General features: G+C 44.2%; 1 long non-coding RNA gene across 4 annotated transcripts in view; it reads right to left on the bottom strand.

Annotated features, from left to right (window-relative positions):
- The window catches only part of LOC116572034, a 61,615-nt gene that overhangs the window by 23,985 nt on the left and 21,124 nt on the right, over window positions 1–16,506 (bottom strand). For 3 of the 4 annotated variants that reach the window (XR_004278095.1, XR_004278098.1, XR_004278097.1), the window contains 2 exons: window positions 4,267–4,444; window positions 4,046–4,182 (listed from right to left, as the gene is read on the bottom strand). This is a non-coding gene — a long non-coding RNA (uncharacterized LOC116572034). Of the gene's footprint in view, window positions 1–887; window positions 3,530–4,045; window positions 4,183–4,266; window positions 4,445–16,506 lie in introns of those variants that run through there. The other variant, XR_004278096.1, reaches the window with a different exon arrangement.

Here is a 16,506-nt window from a genome sequence, read left to right as displayed (position 1 = left end):
GCAGATCACGGTGCCAACAACATCTTCAGCATCTAGTGTGGACTGGGCTCGCTGCCTCTTCTGAAGAGGTCACCCACTCTCACTGCGTCCCCTCCAGCTGTGACAGGCTGGCCAGTCAGAACACCGAGCGCCAGCAGACCCGCCACGCACAGTCAAGGGGCTGTGTTTTTCAGTCACTCCCACATGGGAGGCCCCACTCTGGCCCTCCATGCTTCTGACTGATTTGTGCTGGAGACACCCCTACGAGACGGTGAATCCAACAGGGCAGAGGAGACACCCTGCTGTAAAAAAATAAAATAAAATAATTAATTAAAAAAATAAAAATCCCTTGCATAGCAGGGCTTCAAACAGCAAAGGCTGATTTCCCCCTCACGTATGTGTCCGTTGCAGGTTAGCTAAAGGCTGTCATACACGCACACGCAGACACGCTGGGTCCATGTGCCGGGCCGCAGGCTGACAGAAGCCCCTCCATGGGACAGTGACATGCCCATGCAAGGATCTCTCGGGGCTTTCTCGTGATGGCAATAACGCATCCAGCCCACAAGCCACATGGTTGATTTCTGGTCACACATCAACCTTCAGTTGCAATGCCCTACGTCATAGGACCCCTGTGCCCTAAACCTGGAAAGATCTGTGAACAGCACTAATGACTACGTAGGGGAGGAAAACAACTTCCCCTCTGCCCTTCCACGTTCTCGGCTGAGATCCCTGGGCACTAACAGGTTAACAGGAGAAAAACAAACAGGTTTAAGAACATGCTACCTCCTGTACTGGGAGAGACCCAGGAAAACAGTACTCCCCAAAATGGCCCAAGCCATCCCTTTAAACACCTTCTCAGGCTAAAGACGAAAGAAGTTGGGCTCAGGGGAGGAGCCAGGTTTGGGGAGTTAGTGGGAGAGCCCACTGAGCAAGGTTAGGGGGCTGCTGTCCACTCTGCACTGACAGGCGTTTCTAGAGACTCGGCGTCCTCCCCCTTGTCCTGGCATAGACAGGAGCACGCCCATACAGAGATCTGTCTTATAAAGGTAAACATCTCCCCAGAAAGGGTACTAGTGCTGGGGAGAGGTAAACCCAGACTAGGACAGTGTCGCACACCACACAGAACTTATAAGGCAAAATTCCACACCCACTTGTGCTTTGTCTTTAATGAGGGGCTTCCAAGGGATGGCCTCAGGTAAGCCCCCAACACACAGCACACAGCGTGGGTGAGACCCATTTTGAAAGGAAAGTGCTGCAAAGCATCCAAGCAAAGTTCTCATCAGGCATCCCCACAGTCCCTGGACCACAGGCTTTCCTGGTCGATCTCTGGCCCGTGAGACCGGTCCTGGGGAATACAAATCGATCTAAACATACTCATTGGCTGACTTGGGTCTAGAGAAGGCAGTCATCGCCCCACTTGAAGAACAAATAAACAAACACATATGAAATCATTAAAGACAGCTTCACATTGATCCCAAAGGCATTGTGAGGTGAAAGCACAGACACAGAGCATCACAACTGTCCACTAAAAGCTTCCCTCCCTTGGCAGGGGTTCAGACTGACCAAGTTGTAACTCAGTGCTACTCGATGGGCTGATATGAGTTGGCTCAGAGCGTTGGCTCTATGGCTCCTTGAGTTCCTCTTCCAGCCTCTGACAGGGGGAAGGGCACTCGAGAAGGAACCACTGTAGCCTCTCTGGGAAGCTGAGCTGAGACCTGAATGAGACATGGGCTTACTAGGAAAACGCCTTAAGGAGCAGGCTCTCCCGGGAATCCTAGTACAACAGCCGAAGTCAGAGTCGAGCCGGGTGCTCACCACAGAAGAGCAGAAAGCCAGTGCCTTCTGCCCCTCAGCAAGGGACAAGGAGGTTGTCTCAATGTAACACTGAAGTGGGAGGCAGGGGACCACTCCCAATGGGCTGTGCGGACTAGAGAAAGTGGGGTGCGCTCCGAGCATGATGGAACACAAGACAGCACTGTAAGTGGGACAGTGCGTGGGGCCCGTGGCCGTGGGGACACTAACCACTCCTCCCTTTGTGGATTAGCACACGCCTTTTGTATATTAAAGTCTCTGAGTAGTTCATCAGTAACGAACCTGTTTAAGTGCATGCAATAAACACAATAACGTTCCCCAGGATGCCCGCATCCGAGTCCTCAGAACCTGTGACTATGTCGCCCAATGTAATCATGAGGGTCCTTATAAGTGAAAGAGGGGAACAGGAATGTCAGCGTCATAAGTGGCTTGAGAAGGCCTTGACCAGTCCGGCCAGTTCAAAGATGGAGGGCGTCCCCGGCCAAGGGATGCGGGCAGCCTCTGGACACTGGGAAAGGTCTGCCCTACAGACCCCGGGGGGAACACAGCCTTGCCCACACCTTCACTAGAGCCCCAGGGGGCCCATGTAAGACTTCGGATACACTGAGCTGTAAATTAATACATTTGCTTTGTTTTAAGCCACTGTCTGTAGTTAATTTGTTATAGCAGCAAGAGGAGATAGATATGGTTCGTCCCTTCAGGAGTCGTCCAGCTTTGCTGGACCCCAGGACACCTTCTAAAAAGCTGAGAGGAAGAGCACAGTCCTAGATGGGACATGAACAAAATGTCTGAATGAGGATCAAGCTATCAGCTTGGTCAGGTGCTGGGAAGAAGTGTCGTCATATCTTCCCCTAGGCACCTCACAGGTGAGAATCACATCAGAGGGTGTGTAACAGAGCACTTGGGAAGGAGGGACCCCTGTAATAACGCAGACGGTCATTGTCACCTGGCCGACTGTACTGCTTTGCCTGAGATCAAAAGCTTCCTCTTCAACTCTGCCCTTGTGATGAACATCACCGCCGAACACCAAACAGAACTGTCCAGAAGGAATTCAAACAAAGGACAGAATTAGAAAGCTCTGAGCTAAATGGAAGCATTGGCCTTTTCAGTTCCAGAACAAGGGCTGAAATTGATGTCACTCGCGGAAAGTCAGGTGTTGCTTATCAAGACGTCTGCACACTTGAGGCAATTTGGAGAGAAATCCATCCTTCCAAGAGCGCACACCACACGATGGCCACGTACTCAGGTGACTATCTTGTGCCTCCACCTGCTACAAGCCCATTGGATCAGAGTCGCCAGATCTCCAAATCTCAAGTCAAAAATGTCAACATTGGGTAAGATTCCTAACCTCCAGTCTCGAAAATGAATGCACAAGATGTAATATGGTCAAACCCAGCATGCCCGCAGGCCACCTCTGCCAAGAACCCGAAATGCACAGCACACAGACTGAGGCGGGCACGAAACTCAGCGCTGCGAGGTCCACAACACAGTTCCTCTACAACTGACCTTCTGCGCTGAGCATCAGGCATTCTGCTGAGCCCTCTGAGCCGAGCTGCACCATCCCCATAACCCGCTAGGAAGACTGAGGCTCAGGGAATCTGCCTGGTGCTCACAGCCCACAGGGGACAAAGCAGAGATCTGAGCGTAGATTTTCCTGGATCTGGGTACAAGTCTCTGAACTGCAGTGCTCCCCACTTCTTCCACTTCTCCTCCAGCTGTACCAACTTGTCAAGCCCTCCTGCTCAGAGACAGATGACAGCCAAAGTGGCGACAGGACCAGATGATGCTGTGGCGTCTGCAGCAGACCCTGGCGGGTGGATCTGCTCCTAGCCTCCCACCCTCCGCCAGGAGCAAGCGTCCAGAACAGCCCGTCACAGGATGACCAAGCCCCAGCAGCTTGCGCTGGCGTTGCACCTGCTACGTGTTAAGTAAAAGCTGTCGCTTTCCTGACAAATGTCTCTGTTTGGATTTGTAAACATCCATGTGCTACAGACAGAAATCGTGTTTAATTAAACATGGTGAGCTGGTTCAGAGCGTCCTGACCGTCAGTGAGGTGTCATCTCCCATCCTCTCCCGCCTTCCTGCTGGAGCTTCCCAGAAAGGCACTGACCCATGTGGCCTGTCCTGTCCGTGGAGGCAAGGGTGTCTTCTCTCTCTGCTTCATCTCTCCTTCCTCCACCAACAGGACAGGAAGCAGCAGAGGCATCACTGGCCCTGCTAATCTCTCCATAAACGCGCGTCTCTTATTGCTTACCTGGAGCTACAGATTTTCCATGAAGAAGCCCAGCATGCTGTCTTCCTCACAGGTGGCGGTCAGTGGTCACGCATGGGGATTGTCTTGCTGAGTGCCTGCCACCCAGAAATGTGGCTTTTGATCACCTTCAGAGTCACCTGTAGGGAAGACTAAAAAGAGATTGGGGCCTTTCCCCCAAAGCAGGAGACTCGGGTTGGTTAAAAACCGAAATCAACACTCACGGGGCCACTGTAGGCACATTGATCCAGGTGGCCACAATATCTCGGGGCCTCAGCGTCCCTGAAGCAGAATGTCTCAACCTCGGTCTCACGGACACGTGGGTCCAGATGCTTCCCTGCTGTGAAGGGGCAGATGTCTCTGTCTCCCGGCAGCAGGATCCCCCAGGCTGAGGACGACTGCCTAAGGACAGACATGGATCAGAATGCACAACCACAGAGCTTCTCGGTGGGAGCAATCACCCTGGCCCACTGTCGGGGAAGACAATTCTCCCGAAACTGCCAAGCCGTCTCGGGATCCTTGGTTCCTCTCATGATTTCCCTGCAACTCTCCTCCAGCACTGGCTCCCCTGATACCCCAGGGCCTTGTCACACCACCTCAGATTCAGAGATTCTTCCCCGTTCACCTTCCAGCCCATGGTGGGGCAGCTCAGACCCCGTATGGCCAAGTGGGTCAGGGAGGGTGGTTTACACATGCCCCTTCTCAGCCACACCCACGTCCCACCTGCACAGGATCTATGAGCAATATGGCTGGGCCGTGGGACGCAGCACCCGCCAGGGATAGGTGGACACAGTCCCTCGAAGTCCCTCCCTTGCACTGGGCACTCTGCAGACTGTGCGGAGTAAAACCCATCAGGTACTGTCCATGCTCTTTGCTGACCTTCCAGAGCTTGCCAATGTGGGTGCTGTTTCTTTCAATCGATATTTAAAATAAGTAAATTAAAAAAATATATATATAGCCAGTTGTGAGAGGAGCAAGATGGCAGAGGAGAAGGAAACCTAAATATCATAGGTCCCAGGAGTTCAGCTAGTTAGTTATCAAACCATCCCGAACAACTACAAACTCAACAGGAGATCGAAGAGAAGAAGACCAGCAGTTCTAGGAACAGAGAATCGACCACTTTCTGGAAGGCGGGACATGCGGAGAAGTGAATCCGAGGCGACTTACAGGAAGATAGACAGTGGGGGGAGGGGCCAGCTCCCAGCAAACGGCGGAGCAGCAGAGCACAAAATCAGAACTTTAGAAGTTGGCTCCATGGAGGGATATTGCTCCAGAGGCTAAGCAGGGGTGGAGCCCTCTTGAGGACAGCATGGTCTCAGGTCCCTGGGGTCACAGAAAGACAAGGGGTGACTGAGTGGCAGAGCCCCCAGGTATCAGAGTGGGTAAGCCGACTGCAGACACGGAGCCGAAGGGGGGCTCTCACCTTGAGGTTACCTTCAACCGTGATCCAAGACACAGTCGGGACACTGCTTTTCCAGCAGGGACCCCACAAGTGGCAGATCCAGGGAGACTAACCTTCCTTCTTCAGGAAGAGTGGCACGGGACTGCTGGGTTTGGAGACTCCAAACAGGGCCGTGAGCCAGAGACAGAAACGCTCCATCACAGGCTGGGTAAGCATGGAGTGCAGTCAGAGACCAGAGAGATGGGAGGGACAGACTGCTTTTCTCTGAGGACACACTGAGGAGCAGGTCCCAGAGCTCTCGGATCCTACATGGTCAGAGACTGGGAGGTCATCATTTCCATTGCCATCCTACAAAGCAGTATGGAAAGCGTTCAGGGAACAAAAGTTCCTGAGAGCAAACCTGAGCAGATGACTTAGCCCGGACCCTGGCAAGGACGGTCCAGTTCTGCGTTGGGAAAAGACATTTGAGAATCACTGCAGTAGGCTCTTCCCCCAGAAGATCAGCAAGAACATCCAGCCAAGACCAATGGCTTTGGTCAATGACTGATCTATGAGAACTGTGGAACTCCAGTGCTAGGGGAATACAGCACATAGAATTCATGGTTTTTTCCCCATGATCCTTTAGTCTTCCAAAGTTAAATTTAAAATTTTTTTTCTTATTCTTTTTTTTATTAGTTTTCCTCTTTCCTATTTTAACCTTTTTAAACTGTTTTATCTTATCAATACCTTTTTTAAAAATCTTTTTAAATCTTCATTGTTATAGCCATAGTCTATCCCTTCATCGTATTTAACCTTATTTTTGCATACATATAGGTTTTTCTTTCTTTAAAATTTTGGGATACAGTTTCTTCTAACAGATCGAAATATACCCTAAATCTAGCACATGGCTTGTTCTAGTCTCCAGCTTGATCACATTCTTTCCTCTTTTTTTTTTTTCTTCTTTCAACCAACTTCTCATCTTAGCAATTCCTTTTTTAAGATATTTTTATATTTTCATCTTTACAGTCATATTCCATCCCTTCACTGTGTTTACCCTTATTTTGTATATATATATATATATATACATATATATATATATATATATATATATGTTTTTCCTTCTTTAAAATTTTGAGTGGCTCTGTTCAATTCACCAGTCTGATCTAACATCTATCTATCTATCTATCTATATATATATATACACATATGTATATATATATACACATATGTATATATATATACACATATGTATATATACACATATGTGTATATATATATGTATATATGTATACATATATACATATACATATATACATATATATGTATATATACATATATATATGTATACATATATATTTTTCCCCTCCTTTCTTCTCCCCCTGGTTTCAGGTCTCTTCCAATTTGGTTAGTTAGACTATATTTTTCTGGGGTTATTGCTACCATTTTACTATTTTGTTCTGTCATTCATCTATTCTTATCTGGATAAAATGATAAGGTGGAAAAACTCACCTCAAAAAAAAAAAAAAAAAGATCAAGAGGCAGTACTGACGGCTAGAGACCTAATCAATATGGATGTTAGTAAGATGTGAGAACTAGAGTTCAGAATGACAATTATCAAGATGCTAGCTGGGCTCCAAAAAAGCATGGAAGACACTACAGAATCCCTTTCTGGAGAATAAAAGAACTAAAATCCAAGTTGAAATTAAAAAGCTGTTAATGAGGTGCAATAAAAAATGGGGACTCTTACTGGATAAATGAGGCAGGATAAATGGGGCAGAAGAGAGAATTAGTGATATAAAAGACCAAATGATGGAGATTAAAGAAGCTTAGAAAAAGAAAGATAAACAACTACTGGCTCATGAGGGGAGAATTTGAGAGATAAGTGATACCAAAAGAAAGCTGGGGTAGCAATCCTTATATCAGATAAATTAGATTTTAAGCCAAAGACTATAATAAGAGATGAGGAAGGACACTATTTTGCACTTAAAGGGTCTGTCCAACAAGATGATCTAACAACTTTAAATATCTACACCCCTAACATGGGAGTAGCCAATTATATAAACCAATTAATAACAATATCAAAGAAACACATCAACAATAATACAATAATGGTAGGAGACTTTAATTCCCTCCTCACTGAAATGGACAGATCATCTAAGCAAAAGATCAACAAGGAAATAAAGCTTTAAATCACACACTGGACCAAATGGACATCAGAGATATATTCAGAACATTCTATCCCAAAGCAACAGAATACACATTCGCCTCTAGTGCACATGGAACATTCTCCAGAATAGATCACATCCTGGGTCACAAATCAGGTCTCAGCCAGTACCGAATAAATTGGATCATTCCCTGCATATTCTCAGACCACAATTCTTTGAAACTAGAACTCAACCACAAGAGGAAAGTTGGAAAGAACTCAAATACATGGAGGCTAGAAAGCATCCTACTAAAGAATGAATGAATGGGTCAACAAGGATATTAAAGAGGAATTCAAAAAATTCATGGAAGCAAATGAAAATGAAAGCACAACTGTTCAAAATCTTGGAGACACAGCAAAGGTGGTCCTGAGAGGAAAGTATATAGCAATACAAGCCTTTCTGAAGAATCAAGAAAGGTCTCAATACACACCTTAACCCTACACCTAAAGGAGCTGGAGAAAGAACAACAAAGAAAACATAATCCTAGCAGGAGAAGAGAAATCATAAAAATCAGAGCAGAAATTGATGAAATAAAAACTGAAAGAACACTAGAACAAGTCAACCATACTAAGTGCTGGTTCTTTGAAAGAATTAATAAGATTGATAAACCCTGGCCAGACTTATCAAAAAGAAAAGAGAAAGGACCCAAATTAATAAAATCATGAAAGAAAGAGGAGAGATCACAACCAACACCAAAGAAATACAAACAATTATAGGAACATATTATGAGTAACTATACACCAGTAAATTTGACAATCTGGAAGAAATGGATGCATTCCTAGAGACATATAATCTACCTAAACTGAACCAAGAAGAAATACAAATCCTGAACAGGCACACAACCAGTAAGGAGATTGAAGCAGTCATCAAAAATCTCCCAACAAACAAGAGCCAAGGGCGAGACAGCTTCTCAGGGAAAATCTACCAAACATTTAAAGAAGAATTAACACCTATTCTCCTGAAACTGTTCCAAAAAATAAAAATGGAAGGGAAACTTCCAAATTCATTTTATGAGGCCAACATGAACTTGATCCCAAAACCAGGCAAAGACCCGATCAAAAAGGAGAATTACAGATCAATATCCTTGATGAACACAGATGCAAAAATTCTCAACAAAATACTACCCAGTAGGATCCAAGGGTACATTAAAAGGATGATTCACCACGACCAAGTGGGATTTATTCCTGGGCTGCAAGGATGGTTCAACAACCACAAATCAATCAATATGATACATTACATTAATAAAAGAAAGAACAAGAACCATATGATACTCTCAATAGATGCTGAAAAAGCATTTGACAAAGTACAGCATCCTTTCTTGATCAAAACTCTTCACAGTGTAGGGATAGAGGGTACATACCTCAATATTATCAAAGCCATCTATGAAAAACCCACAGCAAACATCTTTCTCAATGGAGAACAACTGAGAGCTTTCCCCCTAAGGTCAGGAACACAGCAGGGCTGTCCACTATCACCACTGCTATTCAACATAGTACTAGAAGTCCTAGCCTCAGCAATCAGACAACAAAAAGAAAAAAAAAGCATCTGAATTGGCAAAGAAGAAGTCAAACTCTCACTCTTTGCAGATGATATGATACTTTATGTGGAAAACCCAAAAGACTCCACTCTGAAACTGCTAGAAATCATATAGGAATTCAATAAAGTGTCAGGATATAAAATCAATGCACAGAAATCAGTTGCATTTCTATACACCAACAGCAATATGGAAGAAAAAGAAATTAAGGAGTCTATCCCATTTACAGTTGCACCCAAAACCATAAGATACCTAGGAATAAACCTAACCAAAGAGGCAAAGAATCTGTACTAAAAAAACTATAAAGTCCTCATGGAAGACACTGAGAAAGACACAAAGAAATGAAAAATGTGCCATGTTCATGGATTGGAAGAACAAATATTGTGAAGATGTCTATGTTACTTAAAGCAATCTACATATGTAATGCAATCCTTATCAAAATACCATTAATTTTTTTCTCAAAGAAATGGAACAAATAATTTTAAAATTTATATGGAACCAAAAAAGAGCCTGAGTAGCCAGAGGAATGTTGAAAAAGAAATCCAATTCCACACTTCAAGCTCTATTACAAAACTGTAATCATCAAGACAGACACACAGATGAACAGAACAGAATAGAGAGCCCAGAAATGGACCTCCAACACTATGGTCAACTAATCTTTGACAAAGCAGGAAAAAATGTCCAATGGAAAAAAATACAGTCTCTTCAACAAATGGTGCTAGGAAAATTGGACAGCCACATGCAGAAAAATGAAACTGGACCATTTCCTTATACCACACACCAAAAATAGACTCAAAATGGATGAAGGACCTCAATGTGAGACAGGAATCCATCAAAATCCTTGAGGAGAACAGGCAGCAACATCTTTGAGCTCAGCTGCAGCAACTTCTTCCTAGAAACATCACCAAAGGCAAGGGCAAAAATGAACTATTGGGACTTCATCAAGATCAAAAGCTTTTGCACAGGAAAGGAAACAGTCAACAAAACCAAAAGACAACCAACAGAATGGGAGAAGATATTTGCAAATGACATATCAGATAAAGGGCTAGTATAAAGAACTTATCAAACTCAACACCCAGAGAACAAATAATCCAATCAAGAAATGGGCAGAAAACATGAACAGACATTCCTGCAAGGAAGACACCCAAATGGCCAACAGACACATGAAAAAGTGTTCAACATCCCTCAGCATCAGGGAAATACAAATCAAAAGCACAGTAAGATACCACCTTACACTGGCCAGAATGGCTAAAATTAACAAGTCAGGAAATGACAGATGTTGGCAAGGATGCGGAGAAAGGGGAACCCTCCTACACTGTTGGTGGGAATGCACGCTGGTGCAACCACTCTGGAGAACAGTATGGCGGTTCCTCAGAAAGTTGAAAACAGAGCTACCCTATGACCCAGCAATCGCACAACCAGGTATTTACCCTAAAGATACAAATGTAGTGATCCGAAAGGGCATGTATGCACCCCAATGTTTATAGCAGCAATGTCCACAATAGCCAAAGTATGGAAAGAACCTAGATGTCCATCAACAGATGAATGGATATAGAGGAAGTGGTATATATATACAACAGAATACTATGCAGCCATCAAAAAACACAAAATCTTGCCATTTGCAATGATGTAGATGGAACTAGAGGGTATCATCCTAAGGGAAATAAGTCAATCAGAGAAATACAATTCTTATATGATCTCTCTCATATGAGGAATTTGATAGGTAGGGCAGAGGTTCATGGGGGGAAGGGAGGGGGAAAATGAAACAAGATGGGACCAGGGAGGGAGACAAACCATAAGGGACTCTCAATCTTGGAAACAAAGTGAGGGTGGCTGGGTGGCAGACACTGGGGAGAGTATGGGCTATGGTGAGTGCTATGAATTGTGTAAGATGGATGATTCACAGAACTGTACCCCTGAAGCAAATAATATATGTTGATATTAAAAATAGCCAGTTTTTGTGTTTGAAATAGCCAGGGTTTGTGCTCTGGAGGTTCTGGCCTTCCTTGACTCCCCTTCCCTCGCGGAGGTAATCAGCTGGACTGGGTCCCTGTGCCTCTTTTATTTAAATAAGCACATGTTCTCTAGTCTGTCCGTCTGTGCTCTTCCCTAATTTCCCTCACACCCCAACACGTTCTGTCATCTACGGGACACACCTGCTTCTCAGAAATTATATTTTAAGACTGTTGGACAGATGATGTCCAAAGCCCTGTGCTGAGCCCCATGTTTCACAAACACAGGAGTATGGCCATGCCCTCAGGAGCTGAAATAATCCCCACAGAAGTCAGCAGTCATAGCAGGCAGGGGTCCTCCCTGGGTGAGTTTTCTTGCCCCCACACAGTTTGGAAGTTCACACTGGTACATTCCCCCTGGGGATCCTCTGTCTTCTGAGTCAGTAGCAGTTTCCTTTTAGCATAGACATGCCACGACTCCAAGCAGGGTTTTGCCAGCACATGGTCATAGAGACATAGCCTGGTGCAGCCACTCTTGGGGAGCAGTGCTCTGGAACGCTGCTTCCTTAAAACTTGGCAGGGAAAGAAAGAAAAGAAAGAGAGGGAGGGAGGAAGGAAGAGAGGAAGGATGGTAGGGAGGAAAGAAGGAAAGGAAGGAAGGAGAAAGAAAGGGAGAGGAAGAAAGGAAGGGAGGAAGAGAGGAAGGGAGGAAGGAATGAAGAAAAGTCAAAGCCAGCTTGATCTGGGCAACAAGGAAGGCCTTCTTATACTGTATCTGCACCCAGAAGAAATGATGCTAGCTATATAGAGCTAATCCGAAGAAGCTCACAAGTGAGATTCACAGGGAATCTGGGATACGGCCATCATGGTGTGGAGGCATGACCCCTCTGAGATTAGGCTGTGCTCTGTCCCATTAGGTCTTCTACAGCCTGGGCAGCTTATTACCTGACCTAATTTACTGCCTCAATCTGTGAACTCTCCTCCCTGCTTGGAGAGAAAGCAGGACCTTATCATCAATCATCGCTTAGAATGACTCATTTTATCATCCAAGAGTGAAAATTTTCCAGAGCCAGAGAGAGTTCAGGAGACAGTGGGGAGGTTGACAAGTCGGCCTGATCCCACGGTAGCCTTTTTCTCCATTTCCTGGGAGTGCCCCTACTCTAGGTGCCATTCATTATAAAAGCTCGAAGAAAACAGGGGCAAGGTGGGACCCCCCCAAATGGTAAAAGACAGTTATGTGAAACCTCGGTAAACCTCCCAGGCAACGATCAAAGACTTCATCATTGTTTTCCCCTCAAATCTGAAATAAGGCAAGGACATCCACTCTTACTACCTTTGTTCAAAATTTTTCTGGAAATTGCAGAGCTCTAAGAAAGATAAAATTGGATTGGAATGGCATGGAATGGAATGGAGTAGAATAGAATAGAAGAGAATTGAATAGAACAGAAAGCATAATATCAAATAAAAATAGGTCTGGAGGTCAGAAGATAATTGTTCTATTTACACGTGAGAAAATCTCAGGGAATCTACAAAACAGTTACTAAAACTTTTTTTTGCACGATTTTTGCTGGGTTATGGATATAAACATTTAAAATACTCAGTTGGAAAAAATAAAAATAAAAAAATAAAGTAAAATACTCAGTTGGATTTACAAACAACAGCCAATTGGAAAATGGAATCTTGGAAAAGTTACAGTGAATCCAAAATATAAAATATAAATACTCTAAGATAAATTTAACAGAAACATTCAAGGTTTAGACACTACAAAACATTGCTGAGAGAAGTAAAATTTACCTAAGTAAAAAGGTATACCATGTTCACAGATAGAAAACCTCAGAATGATTACAATGTTAATTCTCACTGTATCCATCTGAACTCAATGTAGCTCACATCAAAACAGCAGCAGACTTGGGTAGAAATTGACATGGTGGTCCAACAGTTTGTGTGGAAATTCAAACAACCTAGAATAACTAAAGTATTTTTTTAAAACAAAGATGTAGGACTTAACATATCTGATTTCCAGATTTACTCTAAAGTTTTAAAACAGACATGTTTGCAGAAGGTAGACACAATCATCAATAGCATGGGATATTTAGAAGTAGATTTCATAATTTCATAAAAAAGTAATTTCATAATTATGTATGTGCAGTCTTGATGCTTGACAACCATGACAAGATAATTCAATTGGGGAAAGAAAAGCTTTTTCAACAAATGGTAGTGGGTCATCTGGATATCCGTATTTAAGAGTGAACACCATCCATATCTCATACCATACATAAAAACTAACACAGGCTGTACCATATCGCTAAATATAATCTTATAAAATTACAAAATTTCTGTAAGAAAATATATGACAAATTTTTAGCAATCTTGACTATGGTAAATGTTTCTTAGACAAAACACTAAAAGTATGAATCACAGAGTATGACGTATCAGACTTCATTGAAATGTAAAACTTGGGATCTTGAAAAGCACCATTAAGAAAACAAGAGGGCTAACCACACGCTTAGAATATTCACAACACATACACCAGATGGAGACGCCCTACAAAGAGGTTTTGTAATTTCACAACAAAACAAACAACCCAACATTAAAATGGACAAAGAATCTGAAAAGACACTTTACAGAAAAGGAAACATGAACCGTTAGTGAGGACAGAAAGAATACTTGAAATCATTAGACAATAGAGAAATGCAAATTAGTATCAAAATAAGAGAATGTGGCAAACCCATTAGAGTGGCTAAATTTAAAGTGAACAGACAAACTGACCCTAGCAAATGCTGGCAGAGACGAAGCAGCGAGCTGTTCTCAGACACTGGGGACGAAATAATAGAAGGCAAAGTACTTTCGGAAAATAGGTAGGCATGTTTCTAACGTTAAGCACATACACAGCATACGACCAGCCTTTCCTCTTCTAGCTATTTTACCTAAGAGCAAAACAACTTCGACATGCTCACAAAGGCTTGTGCATGGATGTTTTTAAAACCAAAAACTAGGAACAGCTCCAATGTCAACGGACAGGTGATTTAAAAAACAAGTTTTGATATGTCCCCATAGGGAGCATCATCAGCAAGAAAGGACACCAGGGATGAACCCCGAGGTCACTACAGTGAGTGAAAGGAAGCTGAGATCCCTGGGTCCCACTCTTGATCTTGGCTCATGATCTCAGGGTCCTGGATCGAGCCCCGTGTTGGGCTCCGTGCTCCACGGAGAGTCTGTTTCAGAGTCTCCTTTTCCCTCTGCCCCTCTCCCTCCCTGTGTGCACTCACTCTCTCTTTTTTTCTCTTTCTCTCTAATAAATATACACATTTTTAAAAAAGGCTTGCAAGTAAGATTTCATAATGCCCGTCTGTATAAAATTCTGGAAAAAGCTAACTGATCTCTAGAACGTATGTATGCATGTGTGTGTTCACGTATGCATGTGTTCGTGTGTATACATACACATGTGTGTATACATCTATAGTGCCTATGTTCGCACACACAGAGAGAACACACACATACATATATACACACACGCGCGCACTGTGTTTTAGAATATCTTTACTATATTCCTGGATGACCAAATTCAGCAGAAGAGCTCTCTCCGGGGAGGGAGAGACCGGGCTGCAGTTAGGGAACTGGTACTTCAGGCTTTGAGTGCTTCTGTTATGTCTTAAACACAACAGTTTTGAACATGGGGTGTTAAAGAAACTATAGGATATTGGGGGAAACATTAAGATTTGATAGACAGAATGATAGGTGCCTGGCTGTTTGCCACACTGCAGTGTGTGGTTGTGGGTAAACAGGAAACAGGGTATTTAAAAATAGAATGCTGTCATGGTGGTTCTCATTGTTTTGTGGGTGGTGCTTGGCTGTGTGAGTCTCGAAGACACGCCTCATCAGAAACGCTCCAAGCAATCCCCAGACTCCATTCCGCTCATAACAGCTACCCCGAGCCCCTGCCCCTGCATCACAACCACAGGAAAGTTATTTTCAGTTCTTTCTGTTTTTCCTCGCCTTTAGTCTATTAAAGCACAATCTACCTTGCGGTTTGGTTCGGGTCACCTTATTTTTGCTTAGCTCACACTTCTCTAGCGCCCAAAACAATAACTCTTGATAATGAGCAAATGTGCGGCTGCTTCAGTTTCCTTGGCTGCCAAACCCACAGCCATTTCTCACACTAACAGCCCGTGCTAACTTCCGGGCTCCCCAGATTTTGCAGAAATCACTGTGACAAGCCTGGGTACAGTTAAGACGGTTGACCCAGTTGCATATTTTTTTTTTTTCCAATCTCGGTCTTTGGCAACATCCCAAAAGCCTTCCAGGAAAGGGAGGTGCAGAAATCATCTTACACGGATTCTCTAAATGCCGCCTGTAGGTGTTGCCCGTCTCTCCAATTTCTCCATTAATGTCCTGAATGAAGGCTCTTATCATGCATAATAATTTATATATCCCTTGGAAGCATAGCTATTTCTGAGTCTACTAATGTGGAATGTGAAATCTGAGCTTACTGACTTAAGAAAGAATGTGATAGACCCTGACAGAGTTTGCAACAAATGGGTGTCAGTCTGTAATCTCTTTGTCCCTGGGGTGGATGCTTTGGGTTTGCTCAAGCCAGGAACTGGGGAATCGGCATTAGAGTTTGTTTAATTTAGTGATACTTTGAATTAAAATTTCCAAGGGCATACAGCAGTAATACAGTGAAGACGCTGTCTCCCACGGCTGTCCCCCGGTTCCCCCACACCCCTGCTTTAGGTCAGAAGTGTTGTGTTTCTTAAGCCAGCAAAGATAAGGCAATGCACCTACAATGAGTAAGTGGGCATGGTCCTTCTCATCCTGTTTCTGCACAAAGGGTATCCACCATGCAGAGCCCTAACACTCAGTCTGGCCCAAAGGGAGAAGGAACTGTGGTGGTTCTCCAGTAGCCAAGGAAAGCCCTGACCCGGGGGTGACGCATGACATGACTGCTACGGCGTCACTGGCCAGAGCAGCTGCAAGTCCCATCTGTCCTTAGCAGCTCACACGGCACCATCAGTAGCCCGCAGTTAGTTCTACCCAGGAAATACTTATAAAAGCCGACTAGTACAGGCCACAGAATGGGTGGAACATTCTGCATGTCACATACCTGGTAAGGAGCTCTTCACTCACAAGACCCCTTCTAAGTGAGATCTTCCTGGTGGCTTCGCCTAAAATCGCCTTCCCTGGGTTGGTACTCCCTACTCCCCCACCCAAGTCTATGCCTGCTTTGTTTCCGCTGCAGAGAGGTTGCCATCTAACATCCCAGATATTTTACTCCCTTATTATGTCTATCGTGTGCCGGGTGGAAGGTTTCATGGGGACAGGTATTTTCTCTACCGTGTTGGCTGCTGTTCCCCTACTCGTGGCTGACCCAGAGTGGGCACTCCATAACTATA

This window comes from Mustela erminea, chromosome 13 (assembly GCF_009829155.1).
Source record: "Mustela erminea isolate mMusErm1 chromosome 13, mMusErm1.Pri, whole genome shotgun sequence".
Taxonomy (NCBI): domain Eukaryota; kingdom Metazoa; phylum Chordata; class Mammalia; order Carnivora; family Mustelidae; genus Mustela; species Mustela erminea.
This window is presented reverse-complemented; position numbering and strand designations above follow the sequence as displayed.